The following is a 24159-nucleotide window of genomic DNA, read 5'->3' as shown; positions in this document are numbered from 1 at the left end:
TGTAACACCCCCACTTTAATTCCAGCTGTTGACCTGTGTTGCATGTCATACCTCTCTCTCTGTTTCATGCCTGTCTCTACACAGTCAGCTATTGAAGAAAAATGAGGAAACATGTTTTTCTCAAGTTTTTACAGGGTTTGAGTTTCTCCATGGGGGTACCAGCTATCCACATCCAATCACCAAAACTAAGTCAATCAAACTGGAATTTGCAAGGTTCAGTTAACAAATCTGACCGTCTTGAGTTCTCTGAAATACATTTAAAGTAATCAAATACTAATAAGTAACCAAATGTGTTTCCAGTCATTTGAATTACAGTAAACATGAACCATCTTTCAGTCAGAACAGGCTGACAGACTGAGCTCAAGTGATTGTGTGTGTTTTTGTCAAAGCACATATACATGTATATGTGTGTGTATGAGAGTATGTACGGTCTGGTGTGTAAACACAGATCAGTACAGTATATGCTCTGTCTGTCAATGTGTTTGTTTATGTCTATGTTCTGTATGTGTGTCTATATCTGCGAGTGTGTGCATGTTTGTGTGTGCAGGCAGACAGACGGCCCAGTGTTTCCCAGTGGGAGTGTTACAGTGGCTCATCCAGTAACTGGAGGGAGATCAACCGACACACCAGCTGATCCAACCACCTCACACACACACACACACACACATCTGTTTGCTACTACATGCAGAGTTTGTCGCTTTATTAATCAGCCAGAAAAACAGAAAATTTGTCACCAGAAGAACATTGAAAATAAAACATTTCTAACAGGGATTTATCTTGTCTGGATGGGGGTGCAGTTCTCTTCAGAACTATCCTTTGAGCACCATGGACTATAGGAGAAATGTTATTTTGGTTACTGCATGAGTCTATGTATACATAGATTGATCTAAATCCAATGACAATGAACTTTAGCATGCTTGAACAAGTCACTACCTTAAATATGAGTTTATTTTCTATATCTCCTCACAGCCACTCTAAGTAGGATTTTCTACAGTGAAGGGTGAAATGCTAGTCGCTCATCCTCCCCAACAACTTCAAAAGAATTTTAATAATTTATTACTTTATTTAACTAAAAACTAATTTTACCATGAATATTTTCTCATTTTATGCTTGTCTTGTCCCCACCATAAACTTTTGTCATCCGGTCACCGTTTTCCATTCAGATCTTTTGCTACATCACATCATATCACAAGAGGGTGAGGGAGTATTTGTACTAGGACCGATGCACAAGAGCTCCAGTGCATTCTCTGTTTTAGAAGAACCATCCAGAACAATCTGGTATTAGCAGTTGGGTCTAAGGCAGTGAATTAAACGCAATACATAATGACATGCTAGCCTGACACACCTAAGACAATGAGTAATGATGCACACTCTTTCACTAACATACACATACATAGATATGCTTGTAAAACCAACACTAAAGCTGTGCTGCACACAGACCATGCAGACCCACCATACATGAACCACAGGGGGAGAGAGCATATGTAGAAAAACTGAAAATATGGATCCCAGGAGGAGTAGCTGTGGTGCTGGTAACAGCTAATGGGGATCCAAATAAATACACAATAAACAAACTGCACTACAGTATGATACCGCAAGTTTCCACAGATAACATAGAAGCATTGTCATTGCCTGGCTTTTGTTCCACCAATTTGGAGGGCAAAAGAAAGGTTGGCAGATCAGTTGACTCTGAGTTTTTATGTTCCCTGATCAGCCCGTCAGATGTTAGGAGTAGTGGTCAACCAATTAATCAGTCGGCCAATTAATCAGGCTGATACCTGGCATTGAGATAATAGGCATTGGCCAATGCCTGTGCTCACGAGGCTGATAAACAAAAAATGTCTGCAGACACATCTGTAGACAGCCTTGTCAGTGTGGCTGCTATGGAACAATGATAGCGCTTGTAACCAAGTCTGTCAACTAACATACAACAATATGCTTTGGGACACTTTGTGGCGATGGTGAAAAGGTTACTTTCAAGTCCTGTACTATAATCAGAGCTACATGGCCCTTGTGGGGGAATCAAATTCTTACTGGCAGCATGTAATGCTGCACTTTACTGAACCTGATGTGTTTATGTTCCTCTGTCTCAGGCTCTCAGTGTGGTTGTTTAGTCTGCATTGGACTTTGATTGACAGCTTTCACATCAGCATTAATGAGCCGAACTAAACACACCATGAGTGAAAGCATTTATGAGTTGGGAAAAAATATCAGGTGGGTGTAAAATAACAAACCATGATTGATTGTTAGAAAGATATGGGTCCCTTCCAATAGAGTCACTATAAATGATCTTAAATCAAAGATGTTGCAGAATTGCTGATCAGCAGCAGTGAGATCAACACTGCGACTGCCTGGAAGAGATAATAATAACAATAACAATACTGTTTTATTTAGTCATAATGTAGTATTGTTATGTCCATATTCAAAGATAAACAAATCTCTGCTGCTGTATTTGACGATAAAATGTGAACCGCTCATCATTATATCAAGGATTAAATGATTACTTTGGTAGCATACAGCAACAGCTGCAATGAGTCTTAGCAGTCGAAATCACTGTTTGAAAAGAATGTTTTTTTTTTTTTTAAGGGAACATATTACACATATTTCCAGGTCTATATTTTCAACCTGGGGCTCCACTGAAATATCTGCATTACAGTTCAAAAACTCCTTATTTATCTCATACTGGCCCTTTACCTAGCCCCTCAGTTCAGCCTCTGTCTAAAACAGGCTGTTTTAGCTCCTGTCTCTTTAAGACCCCCCTCCCAATGAGCCCACTTTATTCTGATTGGCCAGCTCTCAGAGGCAGATATCCACTGGCTGCGAAGGCTATGTCAACAAACCATGAAACAAAAGACTGTAGCAGGATTTAACTTCTTTTTCTTGTTCTTTACTTGAAATGTCAACTTCTCAAAAACGTCTGCACATGTTCAAGCCGAAATCCAAATTGAAATAGTAGAGTGGACAGCGCAAACAACACATGGAAAAACCTTAGCAACAACCTTAGCAACAAAGGCTACTGAAATGGACAGCTGTTTATGGGCATGTGCGATGCATTGACATCATCTCATTGGCAAGGTAGAGAAAAATGTCACAAACAAAGCGTTCAGAGTAGGTTGAAGCCCTGGATTTTGACTTGCAGGGAGCATTTCTACATACATTAACCTCAAATTTTGGAACTTTGACCATCCAACATAACAAATAACAGAACATCACAAAAAAAAAAAAGTCCCCTTTAAGCAAATTACTTCAGGACACATCTTCAAGTTTGCTCCTCAAGATTCTGTAGTGGACAGAATGGGAAGACAAACAAATAAAGCAAAATGAATGAAAATATAAGAAATACATCACTTACAGAAACTCAAAACACAAAAATATTGCGTAACGTGAACTTACAAAACTGATTTGTTCTGCAGTATATCAGCAGCCTATGGAAGATCATTTTTCAGTGGTTTGGGAATTAGTAAACTCTTTATACTTTTTAAATATTGTGAATGTTGTACAGGGTCAACATGCTATATTTAACTTTAAAGCTGAATGAATGTAAGCATTTAAGAACATGAAGACGTGGTTTCAACATGTTGATGGTTCGTCTTCAGTCTCCTCTGTTTGTATTTTTCTGTTTTCTCTCTTGAGATCATTTGTTCAAATAAACTCAGGTTAACTCTCCAGCAGGAAGTAAATAAAAAAACAAGGCTTCAGTGCTGAGTGACGCAGATGTCTTCCTTCAGACTTCATTGAGCGGAAAAGTGAAAACAAGCCTCGCAGGAAATGGTTTGTAATGAATGTGGTTTATGTCAGAAGACGTTTCCACTCCAGTGAATCAATATTTGTCATGTTCATGTTCAACAAGTAATGCTGGAAATTCATGATCATGTTTAAAGCTGTGTTTATCTTGCAAATAGAGCTTTACATTCAAACAGTTTCACACCTGTGCAACATATTTCCTGTTTCCTACATCCTTCCCTCTTTCCCTTGTTCTCTCCATCTCTGTCCTCCTCTTCAATTTTCACTTCCTCTTTGACCCTCTTCCATCCCTGTCTTTCTCTTTAATTTTATACCTTATCTTCATGTATTATAGTAATGATTCTGGAAGGAATGCTCCAACGCAACCTTCTCTTTCCCAATATTGATTCTGATGACTAAACTATTCGTGTGGACCAATACCAGTGGAGTTTTTTGTTAGCCATGCTAGCAGCATGATTGGCAGTGTTTGTCTGTCAGTCAGTTACTGGATCACTTTGGTCTACACTTAAACAACTGTTGGATTGGTTGCTGTGGAATTTTGTACGAACATTCATGGACTTTGGTGGTCTCCTAACCTCTAGCATCACCGCAAGGTTTTTTTTTTTAAATTCATGTTCCCCTCAGGATGAATTGTAATAACTTTGGTGATCCTCTGACTTTTCATCAGGTTAAAATGTTAGTTTGTCCAATACATTGGTTTGGGTAACACATTCACATCAGCCTAAACTGTATTTTGTGATTAGTGCCAATGTAAAAGGGTTATACATACCATAACCTCTTGCTCATATAATTACACAAACTCTCTCTAATTATAATTAACACTTGACAAGGAAGACCTCCAAACCCAGAATGTGTATACTGTGTAGATGTTAGGTTGAAGTTTAGAGCCCCTCTTCCTTTATTTCTTCTTCTGTGGTCCCCACTATAAATTCCTCTTGCTCCCTTTCTCTCTCCCCTTTTGTACAATTCTCCTGTCCTGGAGAGGCGGGTGTCTTTTTTTCACCCATTCATTATCCTAATCCATCCTATTATTCCTCATAGTTTGTTGTGTATATATGTATATTTTCCAACAATGCTATAATGTCTGTCTTCAAATATCAATATATAGGTTTCAGCATACAGGAACGTAAAACTATTTGTTTATAAAAGTTGAGTGCTGTTATCTGAAAGTTGCGGCAAACTCATCTAACTCGTTTTGCCTGCACATTTCTTTTAGACCACATAGGTCTATCTGCAGACTTACAATATCTGCACGACACACCCACTTTACTACATGACACACCCACTTGGTTAGGTGTAGGCATGAGGAGGGGGATGGTTAGGGTTAAGGGTCAGGGGTGTGTGTCGTGTAGCATACCGTTACGGTGACAACATCAGGGAGTGTGTGTCATGTAGTAAAGTGGGGGTGTCATATAGTAAAGTGGGTGTGTCATGTAGGACTGCAAAACTGAAGGTTGACCCTTCTCACTTGAGCAGGCAGTAACATTTACATGGAGGTCCAGCTTTACTGTTCGTCTCTTTCAGAATAAACAAAGTCAACCACATAGAGATCCTGGTGTAATGGCATCTTCCTTTCTAATCAACACAACGCAGAACGCCACTGATTATTCCACTTAGCAAATGACAGAACAGAACTAAACTGATATGGTGAACATGGTAAATGTGGTACCTGCTAAATATCAGCATGTTAACATTGTCATTATGAGCATGTTAGCATACTGAGGTTAGCATTAGTTCAAAGTATAGCTGTAGATTCTTAATTTTGTTCCTCTATCACTTTCAAATATGTAAACCTCTCTGTGTGGGACTAATTGGTGTCATTCTTCTGTGTTTAAGGTAACACGTATTTTGGTATAATTTATAAATTCAGTCTATTTACCATTTAAGAAACATGAGCTGTAGAAGAATATTGATACATTTGATTTTGTCCTCACACAACTCCTGCTTTCAAAAGGTGTGCATGCATTTGCAGGAAAACAATTATTTGAATGGGCTATGGGCACTGTTTGAAGACAACAATTACGTTTACATGATGAAGGCCATTATGCAGCTGTTTAAACATGATGGCCTCCACCCCTCCCTGGAAGGCTCTCACCTGTTATCGACCAACATTGAACTGACTTTGCTATCTTGTCGCCTGACTCACAGTCAATCCATCTGACTGTTCCTCCATGGACTCATATAGTATCCCTGTTAGGATCACAACTAGATCAAATACTAACCATCTTAAGCATCCTGTGTTATCAACTGCTTGGCTTGATAATTTAATTACAGTTTGCCACAGTAACTCCAATTCAGTTCAGCCACTCAATTCTGTTGTCTTCGCTCCTTTAAACACGCAGTCAGTGTCTAACAAATCTTTCATTCTCAATGACCTAATCACAGCCAGCAATCTTGATTTCCTGTTCCACACTGAGACCTGGCTTAAACCAGGGAAATGCGCCCCCCTAGTGGAGCTCTGCCCACCCAGCTACAGTGCTGTGAATGCTCCTAGACTAACAGGCCATTATGGCGGCATTGCAACTATTTTTAAGAATAACTTTACTTGTACTCCATACAGTTTTGGCTCCTTTAACAGTTTCAAAATTCTTTCATTTAAAATGGTGTGTGACAACCCAGTGTACTGTGTAACCATTTATCGACCACCTAATTCAGTTGTCAGTTTTCTAGATGAATTCTCAGAATTGTTGTCCTCTCTTGTGGTCAAATTTGACAGGGCTATAATAGTCGGTGATTTTAACATCCATATTGACAACCCATCTAACTCATTTGCCCTAGACTTTTTAAACATCTGCAATTCTTTTAACCTTGTGCAGCACGTCTCTGGACCTACTCATAACCGTGGACACACTCTTGATTTAGTTTTGACTCTGGACATGCCTCTTAACTCCTTGAATACGATTTGCCTCTGACCATAAAACTGTTATCTTTGATGTACACCTGTTATCTCCTCCAATAATCCAGAAATGTAAAAATTGTCACTGCTGCTACTCAGTTTATTGGCCGACTTCACCCGAACATTAAATCCACTGCTAAGAATCTCAGTATCATCTTTGACCAGTATATGCCATCTGACCATCATGTTAATAAACTCGTCCAGTCCTGTTTTCTTCACTTGAGAAATATTGCAAAAATAAGACCTATATTGACCCCTACTGTTCTTGAACAATTAATCCACACATTCATTTTCTCCAGGTTAGACTACTGTAACTCTCTCTACACCTGCCTCAGTCAGTCTACTTTAAAACGTTTACAGTTCATCCAAAATACAGCAGCTAGACTTCTAACCAGAACTAGCTGTAGGTCCCACAATACCCCTCTTCTTGCATCCCTCCATTTGCTTCCGGTAAAATTCAGAATAAACTACAAGATCCTGCTGATTACATATGAAGCACTCCATGACCTTGCCCCTAGCTACACTTCTGAGCTCCTTGTTCCCCATTCCACTTCATGACCTTCAATCCTAAAATCTTCTATCTATCCCCCACTCAAACCGCAAATCAAAAAGTGACTGCACTTTTGCATTCTTAGCCCCAACTCTGTGGAATCATCTTCCACAATCTGTTAGATCAGCTGAATCCTTGGACTGTTTTAAACGACGCCTCAAAACCCATTTATATTGGCAACTCTTTCTATAGACCTCACTTCTTGTTCCCATGTCCTGTTTTATTTCATTTTAGTTGATTTCTCTCTGTGTCATGTTTGTCTGTTTCATTAATCTAACTGTTTCAATTTTGCATGTGTATGTGAAGCGCTTTGTATACTCTTATATGCTCATATTTCACCACTATTGAAATGAACAGCATGAATGCATCATAATCCATCCATCAGTTATTTATACACACTTCCTGTTCAGAGTCACAGGGGCCTGCAGTCTATTCCAGCTCATATTGGGTGAGAAGAGGCACACCTCTGTCACAGGCCTGACAGACAACCATTCACACTTACATTCATGGTGCCAGAATTGCTTGCAGGATGGTCAAACAGCTTCGGAAACCTCTGCCCCCCCCACACACCTGTCTGATGTCAGAATTGGGAAGGCTGTGTACAATAATTTCTGTAACTTTCCGATACCAACAATCACGCCTTCTTCACACTGCGATTGGCCAGCTGTGAGGATGTGAGAAAGGTGGCAGGATTAAAAAACATTTTTTAATAGAAGAAACATACAGACACAGGGAGAACCCTTGCTAACCAGTTAGCATCCTACTGCACCAACAACACCCAAAATGAGCTTGCTATCTACCTAGCTTGCTGCACCCTGTGGAAGAAATCTTTCAGTTGTACAGGAGTAGGTATTTATGATGTTGAATCCACAGTTACTGCAGTTACAAGTAAACATGCCCACAGCCACACCTCTGCACAAACGCTGCAATGCCTGATAATGGTGCTGCAGATGCTTATTGCATATCATACATGTATCATGGGAGTAAAATAGAATTACTGTAGTTTTAATTTTTTTTTCATGTTTTCATGTATGAAAAGACCCAAAATGAACATTGTAAGTGGACTACTTGATTAGTATAAGCGAATTATTTAAACAGCATTTTTATAGGAATGATTCTGTACCAAATTTCTCAACAGATCTCTCCAGTTGCTGCTATTGTCTTAAACTATCTGAAAAGTTAATAAAGTGTAGCAAGGCAGTGAGAGAGTGTGTGTGTCTCCTCATTGCAGGGTGTTTGGAAGAAACGTAAATGTTTCAGATTGGATGTCATTTTCGAGATGTTCACAAAGACACACACACTCGCACCCATGCACACACACACACACACACACACACACTTTCAGCATGCACTCAACCGTGCCAGTGTGTGCATGTACACCCCCTCTCCTCCTCTGTGCAACAATGTGTAAGTCCTGATATTACGTCCAATCAGATCAGACCATAAATAACCACGACTCACCGCAGGAACATTTCTGGGCTTGACTTAATGCCAGCCACCCATAAGGAAACTCCCATAAGGAAACCGCAGTGCTGATTTCTCCTCCTCCTCATCTCGATACACCCAAGAAGAAAATCAAGGTGGTGCATGACTTGAAAATTAAAAATTAACCCTGATAAATAAACCCTGAAATAATCTCATTGGGCTCATAGGCGGCAGCGTGTGGCATGGCGCTGAGGCATGAGCAGGTCTGCTGTGATGCTGCCTGAGGACGTGACCTAATGCCTGCCATGCTGACATCACATTATTCGACTCTTCCTCTTGTTGACTCTGTGGAGCTTCAGCCAGGTTGCATCACAGCAGAGCTTTTTTCAAGGTTTATCCTCAAATTATTTGCATATATATATTAAAAACTGCTAAAAAGGTACAAGTCTGCCAAGAAACTGTGCAAACAGAACAAAACCCTCATGGAGAGTGTTACACCTGTGCTTTTGAAAGAGGGATGAAAATCAAATAAACATGTCATAGAGACCTGGTTACTCTGCTAAAAGGAACCAAAAAATGTAAAAACTCAACTAATTACAAACTTAAGAGTAAACTCCTCTGCTGTCATCTGCAGCAGCTCCCTGAACTCTGTCTTATCATGCATCTATTTGTATAGGTGGTGGTGGTGGTGTGGGGGATATTAATATAGTTTCTATCAGAATACACTGGCATACACACAAGCTTTTCAGTATTTGTAACCTTTTCATCCTTGCCAAACCACAATACAAGCAGGCAGCTACATTTTCATTGCAAAAATATGGATTTACCTTATTTACCTTTATCTATATGCATAGTATTGCATCATTTCCTGTCACACATCTCATGTGTGTTTTCATGACAAAACGTAGTTTGGAGACCAGACAGACTCATCAAGGATTCCTTCTGGGAAAAGATCTTGTAATGTGTGACACAAACTACTCGAAGACAGCATGTATATGCTGGACTTGTACTTCCCAGGTGTCTGAATACACCACTACATCATCCAGATACACCACACAACCACTAAGACCAGGAACAGCACGATTCATTAGCCACTGAAAGTTGCAAGAGCATTTTGGCATTACAGTGGAGTACAAACCAGAGGGAGTTATAAACACTGAAATTTCTCTCCCCCTTTTTAGTGAAGGGGACCTGCCAGTGCCCTTTGAGTAGATTGAATTTACTTGCAAATTACCCTCCATGACTGCAGGCTACTGCAAGAGAGGACAATATGTTGTGTGATGTGGAGTTTGAAAAATATTTACCAGGTAGGGAGGGTCTCATGAAAGCTGCTATTGAGCTGCATGATGGGAAGTCTAGGATCCAGCATTTTTGGAGCTTGACTCATCCTTGAGCTTCACTAAAAGTCATTATATTTCCTTTTTTTAATCTGTTTATTATTGCAAGTCCCCTAAACTTATAGAAATGCCAACTTATAGAAATGCCTTGAACACACCATCTTTCTGATGGTGTGTTCAAGGTCGTCAGGGTTGAGAGTTGCTGCCAAAAAGAGTTGTACCACTTAACTCTTCCTCCAGCCCCACTGCTCTGCTCTCAGAATTTCAGATAGACACAGGTTTCTTGGTCTGTACCCAAGTTTGGAAGAAGTATTAATTTTACATGAATGTATGTTTGACTTTAACAGCTGTTGTAAAATGGCCTAAATGCAAGTCAACAGATTCACACTGTCTTTACACAGTGTCAAACTTGATTAGTTTTTGTATATTCGATATGACTTTCCAAGATCACAGCTTGACAACACAGTGCTCAATCAATTCTGGGCTGTTGTAGTGTCCTTGAATCCAGCAGTGTTTTGAAAATATTACTTGCAAACAACTGCATGACTGCAAATAGTCATAGCATTTACCAAACCTCAAGTAGACTAAAAGTTTACTGTGATAGATTATCTATCCACAGCAAGTTCCAGGTAATGAAAGTTGACGGCCAAATAACTGGTGTCATGTGGTGTAGATGTTTTGGTCTTTAGTGTTTTTATTGTGTTTTTGTACTATGTCACCATCTGGTTAATGGAAATTAATGTTTACATAACAACTTGCTTTTGCTTTATTCTGGGGTCAAATTATTGTTTAGTTATTTACTTGTGTACTTATTTCTTAATGAAATCAGCTGAGGACAGGTGGTGTTGTAAAATACATACAGTACATAAAAAATAAAAAAAAATGATTGAGATGGGACTATGTTGGAAGTGTATGTTTTTAAGCTGAGGAAAGACAAGTGAGTTAACATGCACATGATAGACCAACTAAATCTAATCCCTATTATAGTTTTCTCTGCTGATTCTCCTTATACGCTGATCACAAATATCCCATTAATTAACTGGGTATATGGCAGAGGCACAGCTCTCAGCTGAATGCTAAACAGCCAGCCTGATGTTGCATCATCAAAACAAACTGTAATGTGTTTGAGTCATGTCTTATAGCCTCTCAAGGCTGAAAAGAACACAAAACATGTTACCTGTCAGAGATGAAGCAGAAGTGACACTACAAAGCAAATGTGGAAATAAAAGTAAGGACGCGAGAAATAATCAAAATGAGGAAAGGGATCTGCCACTAACAAAAGGTATCAATACTTCCTGGGTTACATAAAAACAAAGGACTCATAATATAGAAGCATAAAATCATAAAGATGGTTGTGAAAACAAACACATTCACATTTTGGCTATAACGCCTTCTTCTGAAACTGTCCTCCCAAGAAAAACGGCAAATGCCATCTAGTGGCCAAAGTAATTATGACCTGGAGCAATGGCACAGTTGAGATGTCAATTGAGACGTCTATACTTTGTATGTTGACATATGTTGGTAGGGGCAGGGTGGCGGTAGGCTGTAACCCAACAGTGGACTTTGCCACAGGAGACTGTTCATTTCCTGTTTCCAACCATGATTCAGGACAATTTAAAAAAAAACGTAACTACAATCGTGACATCCTGACATTAACCCTGTGGTTATTATTATAGCCATGATGATGAAGGTTGCGTAACTTCAAGGAAGTCGTAACTTTAATCCACACTACGTTTCTCTAACCTTAACAAAGTGATCATTTTAACCCAAACCATGATCTTTCCCTTAACCTAACCAAGTGTTTTTTGTGCCTAAACCTAACCAGATCTTAACCACAGCATTATCACATCATAAAACATCATTATTTTTTAACAGTGATTTGTAATGGTTTTGGAAAGTAAAGCAAAATACCACCAATAGGTAGTAATTTTTTTTACTACCAATAGGTGGTAATTTTCGTGTCTTTCTGGAGTCACATGGTCTGTCATTTAATTTGGAGGGCTTGTTGTTTCTTCTTCAGGAAAAGCAGAAATGAATACTCAGGATAACAGTGGTGCCACCAACGCTGACAATAACCATGAAAGCATGGTATCATGACTTATGCTCACATTCCCATGTTTACCACATTAGAGTGTCACTGACTGGAAATCTCTCAACAGTTGTATGTCTGCAGAGTTGGTCATGTCAGGGTTATTTAATACTGTGCATTCACAATGTAACACAATAACCATTGACATTGGGTTTAATAATCTCGGACAACAGGCTAATGTCAGCTGTTCATATTTGTCAACTTTTTTCTGCTGATTCTGCATTATTTAGCGTCTAGTCATATATATCAATGCATTCAGAAAAAATCTAGAGATCCCAATAGTTGTAGAGATATTTAATTGGAATGAGCAACTGTCCAACATTGCTATCATTAGAGCCATGTAAGTCTTGGAAATACATCAGCTTTAATGTTTAATTGTCAGCTCTAGGCCTATAAACAATGTTGATGGTATTGGGTAGCTCAACTGGCTATATTAACTGTGAGATATTGTCAACCATTTCCTCTATTTAAAGCTAAAACCCAATCTATGTAACTTTAGTCTTTAACTGGATTGATACTTTAGCCATGGCGTGGCAACCTGTTTTTCTCTTTAGCTGAAGTAAAGACTAATCAACCATCTCATTATTATACTATGTTTTGTAATAATTTGACCCCATGCTTATTTTCCAGTGCCCATGTAGATAGTTACATCTACACTGTTTCCTTATTTCAATCGACTCACAAACAGATAAATGTATAGCTGGCTGCAGAAGAGGTAAACAAAACAGTAAAACAGTCAAACTTATCTCCAGAAGTAACCGGATCTCAGATAAATTACATAACTGCATTAGTTTATTGAAGAGAATGTAAATGATGAGTGAATCCAAACTATCGTGCTTTGGATCTGGACTAGGAAGGAAGGCTAAATTAGCTATCTGCAGCTCCGGCATGACTCGGTCATTAGCAGCCACAGCGCGGAATGTCAGAGCTAATGAAGTGGAGGCATCAGGAAGCAAACACAGACCTCAGAGCCACAGAGGATCACAGAGGCATTAGCCAAGGCTGAAAACTCACTCCAAGTGAATTAGTGCATTTGTTTTTGGTCAACAAGTTTAGAGAAACCACAGTGGGTATTGGAAGGGTTAATTGAAATAATGAGGAGGGGAGTCGTTTCTTGTTTCAGTTTGGTCTAAAGTCTTTACTCCTTTCCTACTCTACCTCATATGTGGTTTTTCAAGCTATACCTTCACCTGCCCCACTGACCTCATCCTCCACACCCTCCTCATACCCCGCACACATCCTCCTACCTGCTTCACCCACTTTCACTATGAGCAATGGGAAGAAAGGCTGTTGAACTTATTTACACACAGTTATTTCTTTGAACTTATTGAATTGGGCTTATTATAAATGGTCTTGTTATATTGACAGACCTCAGTGGACTTATTATAATCCCACTGCTGGACTGTGTTCTAATATTATCTATTATAATATTCTTTTGTTGTAATCTGCCTTCCCCCCCCCTTCAATTTATGTTATATCTCCAGACATCAGAGGTGGCTCTCTTTGAACTGCCTTTCCCAAAGTTTCTGCCCTTTTCTAAGTTGTTTTCTTTGTTTTGTTTTGTTTTATTTGTTAGAAATCTGAGTAAGGTCAGAAACCATTTTGGTTGTGTGTCCATTGACACAATGATATTGAGCTATACAAATACACCTGACTAGCTTCTTATACCTAGTAAATCTTGTTGTATGGTCTTTAAAGTTCCCCTCCAGACATGTTTTAAGATGCATAACAATACTCAACTAATTAATCTGCTTCTTCCCTCCTTTATTGAACAATTTAGAATCTATGCATATAAAAGTATTTTTTGTTTCAAAAGTCTAACTACTAGACACAAGATGTCTTCTACTTTACTGAATAGTCTATTCTCAGTGTATGTGCATGGAAGGGTTCAAGTTTTCACATCGCATTTGTTAAAGTTGCATACTAGACCATGGTTGCTGCTCATAGATACACGCCTTATACTCAGATTTAAAGTGAGCACATATAAACTTTCCATCTTTAGCAAATGAATGTGAAAACAGGGTTTAAGTGTCAAACTCTGTGTATGTATCATTCTGCACTGTGAAGCTCAAATATCCAGCTGAAGGAACAAAAATTGAAACAAGTTTTTGACTGGTGAGAGACTTTAAATTAGGCTCCACCTGGCCAATTACAAACAGTATTAGGGCATGAAAACAAACCTCCCAACCCAGGCTGGAAATAACTTTACAAAGATGAATATAAATATATGTGCAGACCTACAGTATGTGGAGAAAGGTGTTATGGGAGAGGCTCACAGAGGTGCCAATGAGCTGATTGATTGATTCATGATTTCTGACAGTAGGCTACAAGTACACATTTGTTTACATGTAGCCAGGAGGAGCATGTTCCAGCCTTCACAAGCAGCCTGTTGAATATACTTTTCAAAAATGGAAAAACTACCCCAGTACCTGCAGGCAGGGATGAACTGGCCAGCCTACATAATGGCTCATGATTGCCTTTTTTTTTTTTTATACAATACAACTGGATAACGCATGCTGTGATGTACAGTAATGTCCCCCTCCCTCCCTGTACATACTTTGTCCTCCAGAAGTTTTAAAAAAAACAGTGATTCTCACACGTCATGACTGATCATTTTTTCGTCATTTTTCAGAAATAAACTTGCAAATGACTGAATGAGAACATTAGGTTGCCTTGTTTTAAAATAATTTAGGCCTAATGAATATAGGCTAATGCTACTATAAAAAACTGAAATTAAATGTGCAATTGCATTCAGCAACAACTATGTACACGGATAAATAGCTCTAATAGAGCAGAAGCTTTCAAAAAATCCAACCTACACTGTCCTTTTTGCATCACAATAGATTTTTTCATAGCCTACTGTATATTTAATGATTATAGTGGACTGGCAATGGCATATTGGTATATTATTTGATTATATTCAAATGTACCTTGTACTGCAGTATTGTTTTTTACCCTGTTTCATTATTGTTACATTAATTAACTTTTTACTTTGTTCTCTTTACATATGTAGAATTGCACCTTTTGATTTACTCACCACTGAAAATCTTTCTTTTGAATATCCAGTACACATCCACTCAGTGGCCATACTGGAGCTTTCAGTTGCATCACATGACATCTGGTCAATTCTCTATCTGCTGAGGAGGCTTGTGTGATGCAATTGAAAGCTGCAGAACAGCTACTAAAAGAGTGTTAGAGGTGAGATTGTTTAATAAAATAATCACTTTGCCTGTAATTTGCTAAATATGCTAGTTTAGCAGGCCTTCAGAGCTATGAGGAGGTGATAGCACAACACAAGAGTAGTTTATTTGGCTATGTGGTGTAGAAACAGCCAAATGACATTCTTTACACTGACTGAAAAGTGTCAATTGATGTAATGTTTTTTTTAAAACTTTTTTTTGTTGGCCATGATTCTGGGAATCTATTGTAACTGCCGTGAATCCCTCCCACAAAGGACCAAGATGCAAAATTAAAGTAAGAGACCCCTTTTAAGAAGACTACAGGGAGTGAATGTTCAGAATTCTAAATGCGGGTTTTTAGTACCTTTGATAACTTACTCATTATGTAGTTTGTCAGATTCCAAAAGTTAAATAATTTGGCTGGCTATATTATATTCTATAATTATTGTCAACAACTCTTATGTTTGGAGCCAAACCAACAATGAACTCATTCTACTTACAAGTATTGTTTGTGTATCCAAAGTCTGATATATCTTATTCCTCTGTACTGTAGACCTCAGTTGTTGTCCAAAAACTATTCTAACACTTATAACTATTACACTTATAACTATTATAACTATTATAACACATCAGTGAGCGATACCGCTGCACTGGGTGACATGTTCCTCCATCCCTGAAGACAGTAGTTACATTAGCTTGTTTAGAAACTGCTCCGGAGAGCAAAAACAATTTGTGGTTCGGAGTGAAATGTCTCAACAGCGCTGCTCACGCTAAACTTTCTGTGTAGACATGGTGTTAGGGCCCTAAAATGAATGTCTGGAATAGCTTCTCAAATAGAAAGATGCTTCTTCAGGAAACAATATTACTGTGTGGAGGTGCAGACCATGGTGCAGAACACACAGCTCCACACATCTGAAGCCCAAGGCAGATAATGTTTTTTTGTTTTTTTTCCCCCAACGTTGATTAGTACAATGAAGATAGAAATAAATATAAAACTGGTGAAAATGTTTATATGATTGCATCAGACAGATGGTAACACAGCCCTGAAATAAATAGTCACATCATTTGGTAATTGGTGTGACACAACAGCGTTTGCACTGTACATTTCAGGAATACAACATGAAATGCTACTTTTGCTAAACACAAATCTGTAAAAGAGGCCATGTTGCACAGGATTATTTCTCATTTCAGTCATGTATGTCCTTGAGGTGGGATATGACATTTCTTAATTTTCTCTATCTCCTGCCTCTGTATTTGCCCTGTTGATTTGACATTTGTGTCACTATTCTGAACAAACTGGAGCTTGTACTTTATCTTATCTTGCAAAATCAGGATAACTCAGTTATATCTGCTGTAAATCATTAAGTAAACCAAACATCACTGATGTTGAGCTATGACGTTCCTATTGTCAATTAATTTGATAAATTCAGAGCGCTGGGCAAACTGCCACCAGCAGGAAAGTCAAATTTCTGCCATTTCTGATCTTGATTAGCTAAGTGTGACTAATAATAAGAAGAACAAATCGCTTCGGACAGGAAAGTGGAAATTTTTTAGATAATTCAACTTCAATGAAATAATAACTGATGGCTTGTTTTTGTTGCTTGTTATCTGAAATATTATCAGCTGGAACTGAAATACATAATTTCCATGCTGTTCTACATTTCCTCTATTTGCCTGCAGTGAGTGTAGATAATGGCCGTGCAGAGCTATTCTGCACTCATCTCGTCTCGCCCACCACCTCAATCACTGCGCGGCTGCAGGCCCTCGTCTCAAGCCCCATCATTACATTTCCTGCTTGTCTTGGTCCATTGACCCGAGCAGCTATATACCAACCAGACAGGCAGAAGTCAATTATCAGGACCTGATTGTTCCCTCGCCTCCATAAAAATGATATGGAGTCCTAAATGTCACTTGTGTCTTAAACACAGGAAAATTGCATCTCATAAGGAGTTTACTGCCCTCCTACTCACATGGTTAGGGGGTCTGCTCTTTCTTTTAACTGAGCCTCTCCCAGGTAAGACTTCAGTTTATGTATTTACAAGCTCAAAGAGCTGGCATTTTCTTTATTTTATATAATCAAAGTATGGCCGATTAGCTCTTGTCTATCTCCGGGGTGCTTTACTCACAAAGGGGAGAGTGTCACAATGGACAAGGCTAAACATGTTGTACAGTGTGTTTCATCCTTGACCACAGAACACAAACACTTATTTTCAGGGCTGTTCAAATGTCTTGGTAAGTGTTCAGAGATGTGCAGTACATTTTATTGTGTTGAAACCACTTCTAACTGTAGTAGCTGAAACTTAAAATCAAATCAACACACTTCTGCCCAGCTCACCATTATGGTTTGGTTTGTCTTTTTTGAGGGGGGTTGGAGGTGTTATTAAAGGTTTTATTAACTTTTTTCTCTTGGGATGGCAATGTCAGTGTGTCTTTGGTCCAGACTTTAATATGTCTACAGCTACTGGTTGGATTGTTGTGAAATTTGTGGTCGCCAGAGAATGAATCCTGTTCTTTGTGTTTAATCATAGTTAACAAATATTAGCATGGCAACATGCTAAACCAGGCTTTGTCAGTCTGATACTATGGGCCCCCACAAAACCCCCCCATCTACCGGACGTCACCCCTGGTGTAATTTCAGATTGTGATAACTGAGTGTCCACCGGTTTTTAACACACACAGGACAAATATCCGCATATGAATGGATAGAGGAGAGTGTCTGTGGGCTAAAACATGACCCGTTTTTTAGCCTTAACATTCTGGCAAATTGGCGCCATTAAAAGTATGCCGAATGAGATATTATCAGTTCCCGTTTGCAGTGTAGCCACGGATGTACAGACATATCACTGGATTGATACTGAGGAAAACTTGATGATTCTGGAGTTATATAAATTATGAGAATGTCTTTTTTCTATTATTTCCAAGATGATGTATGGATGTTTTTTGTAATGCATTCTAGCGATGATGATATCCTCACAATGTGTAAGTCACACTGAATCTAAAAATATGTGTATCATGTCTGTGTGTTCACATTTGAGTAAGTTATGATTAAAAGAGTGAGTAAGAGTTTTGTTGCATAGTGCAGCTCACGCCTCACGTCTCCCAAACCTTGTGTCCCAACACACCTTCAACTCTCTCGTGCCCCCCTAAAAAGGCATGCCATGTAGTAAATATGACTTAAGATTTAATTTTAAAGAGCTATCATTCCCTAGAAAATGAAAACTGATTTGTTACATTATTTTCTTTATAGTTTTCCTGGAAACGGTCATTGTAAATTGATTGTAATTATGGAGAGCATGAGACAGTGTTCAGATGACACATTTCCTAGCTGAGAAAGTCATTTACTCACAACAATGCAAGTCTGGTGAACATGAAAAATCTGAGCATACAAATCAACAAATTATGATGATTAATTGTTCAGTAATAAAAAGCTTGTTTTGTACTTGTACGAACAGATTTGTTCTTAAAAAACACGTACGAATGATTTAAGAACATTCATCAATTTTCTCGCACTTAGAATTTTCTCTTAGGTACAAACAAAATTTTCGGGTGGTCCAGACCTGTCGTACATGTCATGAATAGATTCTCTCTGACTTTCTTCACAAGGGAGAAACACTTGTTTGACTTATTTATATAACTTCTCTCACTCCTTCAGCTGCGTCTGGGTCTCTCTGCTGGTCTCTGTCCAGTATCATCTTGTGTTGCAGCTGACAGTGTAACATCATTTGTAAATTATAAAATTCTCCTCTAATGTCTCTGTGACTTGAACTTCATGTCAAATCATTCCTTCTTTTTTTCTGTCACAGTGCAGAGCTGTTCTGATGACATGTTAGCTGGATTCATATTTTCTCATTGTTTCGGTTCTCTTATGGTCACTCTTACATTTGTTATGTGTTTGACTCTGATTTCTGAAAGCAGGACTTGTGTGCAGTGTTTTTACTCGGTGGGAACTTTTTCTGAATGAAACTTGCCCACAAACGGAGCAGAACATGGCAATTTTAGAGGCATGGATTATGCTAATGATCACATCTCATGAACGCGTACCTTCTCATGAACAGTTGGCATTCATAAGGCTGAAACAAGCAATTCACGACAAGTTCAGGCCGTTAAGAATGTTTGTTGAATCCAACATAGGATTTTCTTATTTTCCTCTCATTGCTTTGTGCAAGAACAAATACAAGTGAAAAACAGCTGTTACTGTTTACAAGGAGTGACCAACAAACCACCACCCACCCATTCTACGCGGATGTTTAAAACTAACAAACCCTCTGTGCTGAAGCTAGCGGGCAGACTGAAGCTGGTTTCATGGGACAGACGAATAAATCAGAGTTCAAAAGATCGTATATGACATCAACATGTGTCGTATCAAATAATAATCTGTTGACAAAATACAACTAAATAGCTACCAAAAACTCTTCAGTGGAGCAGAAGTTTTTAAAAAAAAATTACATTGGTGTTGTTTTAACCATCCAACACCATCTGGTGTTCCTGCTTTACTTTACAGTAATGTTAATGTAGCTTTATAGTTTGGATAGCTTGACTGGTTACGTATTCCCACAGTGTGTCATCTGTCCACAATTACTGTAATTAACACTATACAAGTTAAACAAGTTCTACTTCATGCTCACTCAGACTTTAAAAGGAAGGTTTTTTACATTTCTAGAGAGTGAAGGAATCAGTAGGGAGGAGACAGAAGCAAGGAAGAATTGAAGGATGTGATGATGTTGAAAGAAAAACAAGGAGAAAGTAAAGAAGATGCAGCTGATGCAAGATTGAAAGAAAACAATTAAGGGGGAAAGAGAAACACATAGAAGCAGCCCAGGTGTCAGGTGATGGAGAAAGCAGGAAAACTGTAAGGAACTTACACATGTATCTAGATGAATTACTGTTCTGGGCACTGTGCATCCCCACTAACAAAAGTCAAAGCACAAGATCGAAACCTGCCATAAAAGAATTTACAGATCTTTTAATATAGGCATTAACACTACACAACAATTCTATGAACATAATATTTTCTAAAGCTGTTAAAAGGTTGTTGACCTCAGTAGCTTTACTTTAACAAAAAAAAAAATCTGTGTGAATATTTAAAGTTGCAATACATGACATTCAGCCATTAGATAGCTCTATAGCACCAACAGACAAGACAAAACAAATGTGTGTTGTTTACGCAAACGAAAAAAAAAGAAAGCCGACAACTCAAGAAACTCTGATCAAACTGTCAAACTAGGCAGTGCTTATCAAATATGGATCAAGATTCTGTCACTGCATTGCCTATTTATCGCCTCAAATGTTTTCAGAAACATATTTTAGTGTAATGTTTAGCTGTAATGTGAGAACGTTTGTGACACAGCGGCCATGATGGAAACGTGCACTAACATGCACTAACATGCACGCACACATGCGCTAACATGCACGCACAGCCAGTGTGGCTGCCAAAACAAAGAACACAGAAGCTTGGATTACAACATACACAGAGAGAGTGTGACTTAATTCACTGCTCAAGTCATCATTACTCCACTATATCTTTACATGGCAAATAGTTATTTGCTGACATCCAGTGAGGCTCAATGTCATTTATTGGACCTGGGAATACCTAGGAGACTGTTTTCCCATTCCTGACAAAAGGCATGGTAGGTAACAACCTTTTAGTAAGGTGTGTAAGATAGACTTCAGTGTTGGTCATGGTGGGAAAAATTATGTTAACCAGCATGCTAGGTCTGTTAAACATGCGTGCTTAAGAAGCCACAAAGACATCAACCGTCTGTTTGATTACAGCAGCTCAGGCAGTAAAGGCACCTGGTGATTATATCTCTGGAGCCGAGAGAGGAAACCCTTTTTGATAATGTAAAAGTTATGGTCAGATGGGGTACTGGAAAATCTCCCTTATTTTCAAAGCCCATTGTGGACAGGTATGAACCATAATAAGTTACAGTGCTAAAGCCATGGTCATGCTAAAAGTGAAATTCACTCATCCATATGAAATAGGTAGGTCCAGGAGCTTTGTGACATAGTAACTACTCGCAGGGCTAGTTGGTGAACTACTGTAGCTGGCGAGCTAACTCACAAGCTGGCCTGGCCAAGCTGGCACACCAAACATTCACAATATAGCTCCCTCAGTTACTCTCTATTTCTATCTACTGTTCTGTTTACTTCCCCCTCGCATTTTGTTCACCATTGCATAATATTGTTTAATAAAAAGCAGAAAATAAAGCTCTGCTAGCTGACAAGCTTGTTAACGGTCAGTTAGCAAACTCCTTAGTTTGTTAGCTTAGATCGGTCACTAATGGGACAACAGCTTCTTAAAGTTTATTCAAAAGATGTTTATATACTATTGACTCCTGTGTCATGTCTGTCTGCAAACCATTGCTCTTTTGTGGAAAAGAATGGTGCACCATAGCTAATAAGCTAGCTTCCTCCATTTGAGACTCTCTGGCTCTCCATTTCTTCATAGGTCAGCACTCTCAAGATGGCTTGCTATTGGTCAAAGGTACAAATTCGCAGGTCAAAGTTCACCAAAACTGAACTTGACATAAAAAATCAGCTGTATCTGATTTATTTCGCCCCCTTTGAGCAAATCCACTGATAGCGGTGATTCTATTGGTATGGATATATCTATATTGCTGTGAAATTTCATGTAGCCAGATTTATGCTTGACACTTGGAGTGAACGGGCTCCCCATATACCTATGGCGATGTGCCTGTTCCGAACGGGCGAACTGCTTGGCCTCCAGTATTGCTGCTTTCAGCTTTCAAATGGGGGGCTGTGGCTCAGGAGGTGTACCAGATCGTCCACTAATTGGAAGATTGGTGGTTCGATCCCTGGCTCCTCCAGTCCATATGTCAAAGTGTCCTTGGGCAAGATACTACAATACTGAACCCCAAATTGCTCCCAAAGTCTGTGCCATCAGTGTGTGAGTATGTGTGAATAAGAATTAGATTAGATCTCCTGATGAGCACGTTGGCACCTTGCATGGCAGCCTCTGCCATCAGTGTATGAATGTGTGTGAATGGGTGAATGTTGACATGCAGTTTAAAGCGCTTCGAGTGGTCAGAAGACTAGAAAGTACTATATAAATGCAGTACATCCATTTACCAAACAAAAAAATCACACTTCAAATTGCTCACATGCAGTAAGTTGAACATTTCATGTGTTAACACTCACCAGACAGCCATACTAATTATTCAGAATTTAAACTTTATACAGTGCCCTCCAGCATCAGCAAAGGTGGTCTGCAACAAAGATTAGATGTCACAGTCAGTGGTTAAACTGATGTCACGCACACTACTGTCCACTTTCCACAATGGAAGATGAAAATGCCATTAAAAATCACACTTCAAATTGCTTACATGTGTAAGTCGAACATTTCATGTGTTAACACTCACCAGATAGCAATACCAATTATTCAGAATTTCAACTTCATACAGTGCCCTCCACAAATATAGGCAATCTTGGTAAAAAAAAAAAAAGCAGAAAAGACTATTAAAAAACTGTTATTCATCAACGCAATAAATAAATATGGATAAATAGAGCGTTTAACTGAAGTAAAATGATTCAAAAGAAACAATGAATCCTCATCAGAAAATTTAGAAAAAGTTTTCTTAACCTTTTATATCTAGCCTTTTTATTTTATACCTAGTCATTGCTAACAGCTAGCTATTTGGGACCAGACTATTTCCTGCAACAAAAGCATTCATTCCAAAAGTCTTTTTGGTTGTTTTTTACATCAAGTGTCTTATATTCCCAGATTCAGCAGAGTCAGGACTATTGAATGGTGATGCCCAGGACACAATTTGCATTTCAAGCAAAACTAGCATTCAAATAGCGAACGTGAGTTAATCAACTGGCTGCTTTCATTGCTAACAGCTAGCTATTTGGGACTAGGCTATTTCCAGGAAAGAATAGCATTCATTCTGAAAGTTACATCGATGATGCTTGAAATGTTTGAGTTTAGCAAAACAAAATGGCAAACTTATTGAATGGTGATGCCCAGGACACAATTAGGGATGGGCATTTCAATCAAAAATAGCGTTCAACTTAATAGTGAATGTGAGATAATCAACTGTCTTCTGTCATTGCTAACAGTTAGCTGCTTCCTTGGGTCCTCAGCAGTACATCTGCCAAGTGTGAAGTTGATCAGATGAATAGTTGTTGAGAAAATCGAAGGACAGACATACATACATAGAGACAGAGACTCCTTCCATTTTAGTCAGATAGGTCAGCATTGGATTTTGAAGGAGAAAACACTAACTGATCAATCACAATTTTGTAGTCTCCAAAGTGGTATCTACATAGCTGCTGTAGCCCCTACAAGAACTTACACTTTCGAGACAGTGTAGCTTTGGAGTCTCTGCATGTAGCTGCTGTAAGCCCCTTAACGGAGAGGTTTAACGTCATTACAACACTTTGAACTTTACTGTAAACTCTCATTGACATCCCAAAGGTTCCATACACGCCCACGAGTGCCAGACAGGAAAACAGAATTTTGTTCAAAATGATGCAGAACATGTTGGCATGGTAGGTCAAGATATGCCATATCTGATGCTGTACTGCGTTAATCAGAGCTCAAAAGGTCAAACACAACATAGACCATGACACAAACAGAAACAAATAATTTCTTTTGAACTCTATTGACACAGACACAAACAAGTCATTTACATTTCAACATTAAAATAGCTGTCTTATGTTTCTGTGTGTGTGCATGTTCTTGTGTGAGTGTGTATGCGTGCATGCGCATGCGTGTGTACTTACCCACTGAGATCGTCCAAACTGCCATGATCTTGATGCGGGCCTTGGTGTGGGAGTTGAAGCGGCTGTGGTGGAAGGGGTTTCGAATAGCAATGTATCGATCCAGAGAGATTGCGCAGAGGTGCATGATGGATGCTGTGGAGAACAGGACGTCCAGGTAGATCCAGATGGGACAAAGGTAAGAGGGTAGGGGCCAC

General features: G+C 38.9%; 1 long non-coding RNA gene across 2 annotated transcripts; it reads right to left on the bottom strand.

The window, feature by feature from the left end:
• Positions 1 to 24159, bottom strand: LOC137193228 (uncharacterized). 2 transcript variants are annotated; one of them, XR_010930706.1, is made up of 4 exons: positions 23966 to 24159; positions 22600 to 22664; positions 22379 to 22446; positions 1 to 3280 (listed from the first exon to the last, which is right to left on the bottom strand). It is a non-coding gene; the product is annotated as an uncharacterized lncRNA (long non-coding RNA). The 2 variants fall into 2 exon arrangements; XR_010930705.1 differs by having other exon boundaries at positions 22379 to 22664.

The sequence above is a fragment of the Thunnus thynnus genome, chromosome 11 (genome assembly GCF_963924715.1).
Source record: "Thunnus thynnus chromosome 11, fThuThy2.1, whole genome shotgun sequence".
Taxonomy (NCBI): domain Eukaryota; kingdom Metazoa; phylum Chordata; class Actinopteri; order Scombriformes; family Scombridae; genus Thunnus; species Thunnus thynnus.
This window is presented reverse-complemented; position numbering and strand designations above follow the sequence as displayed.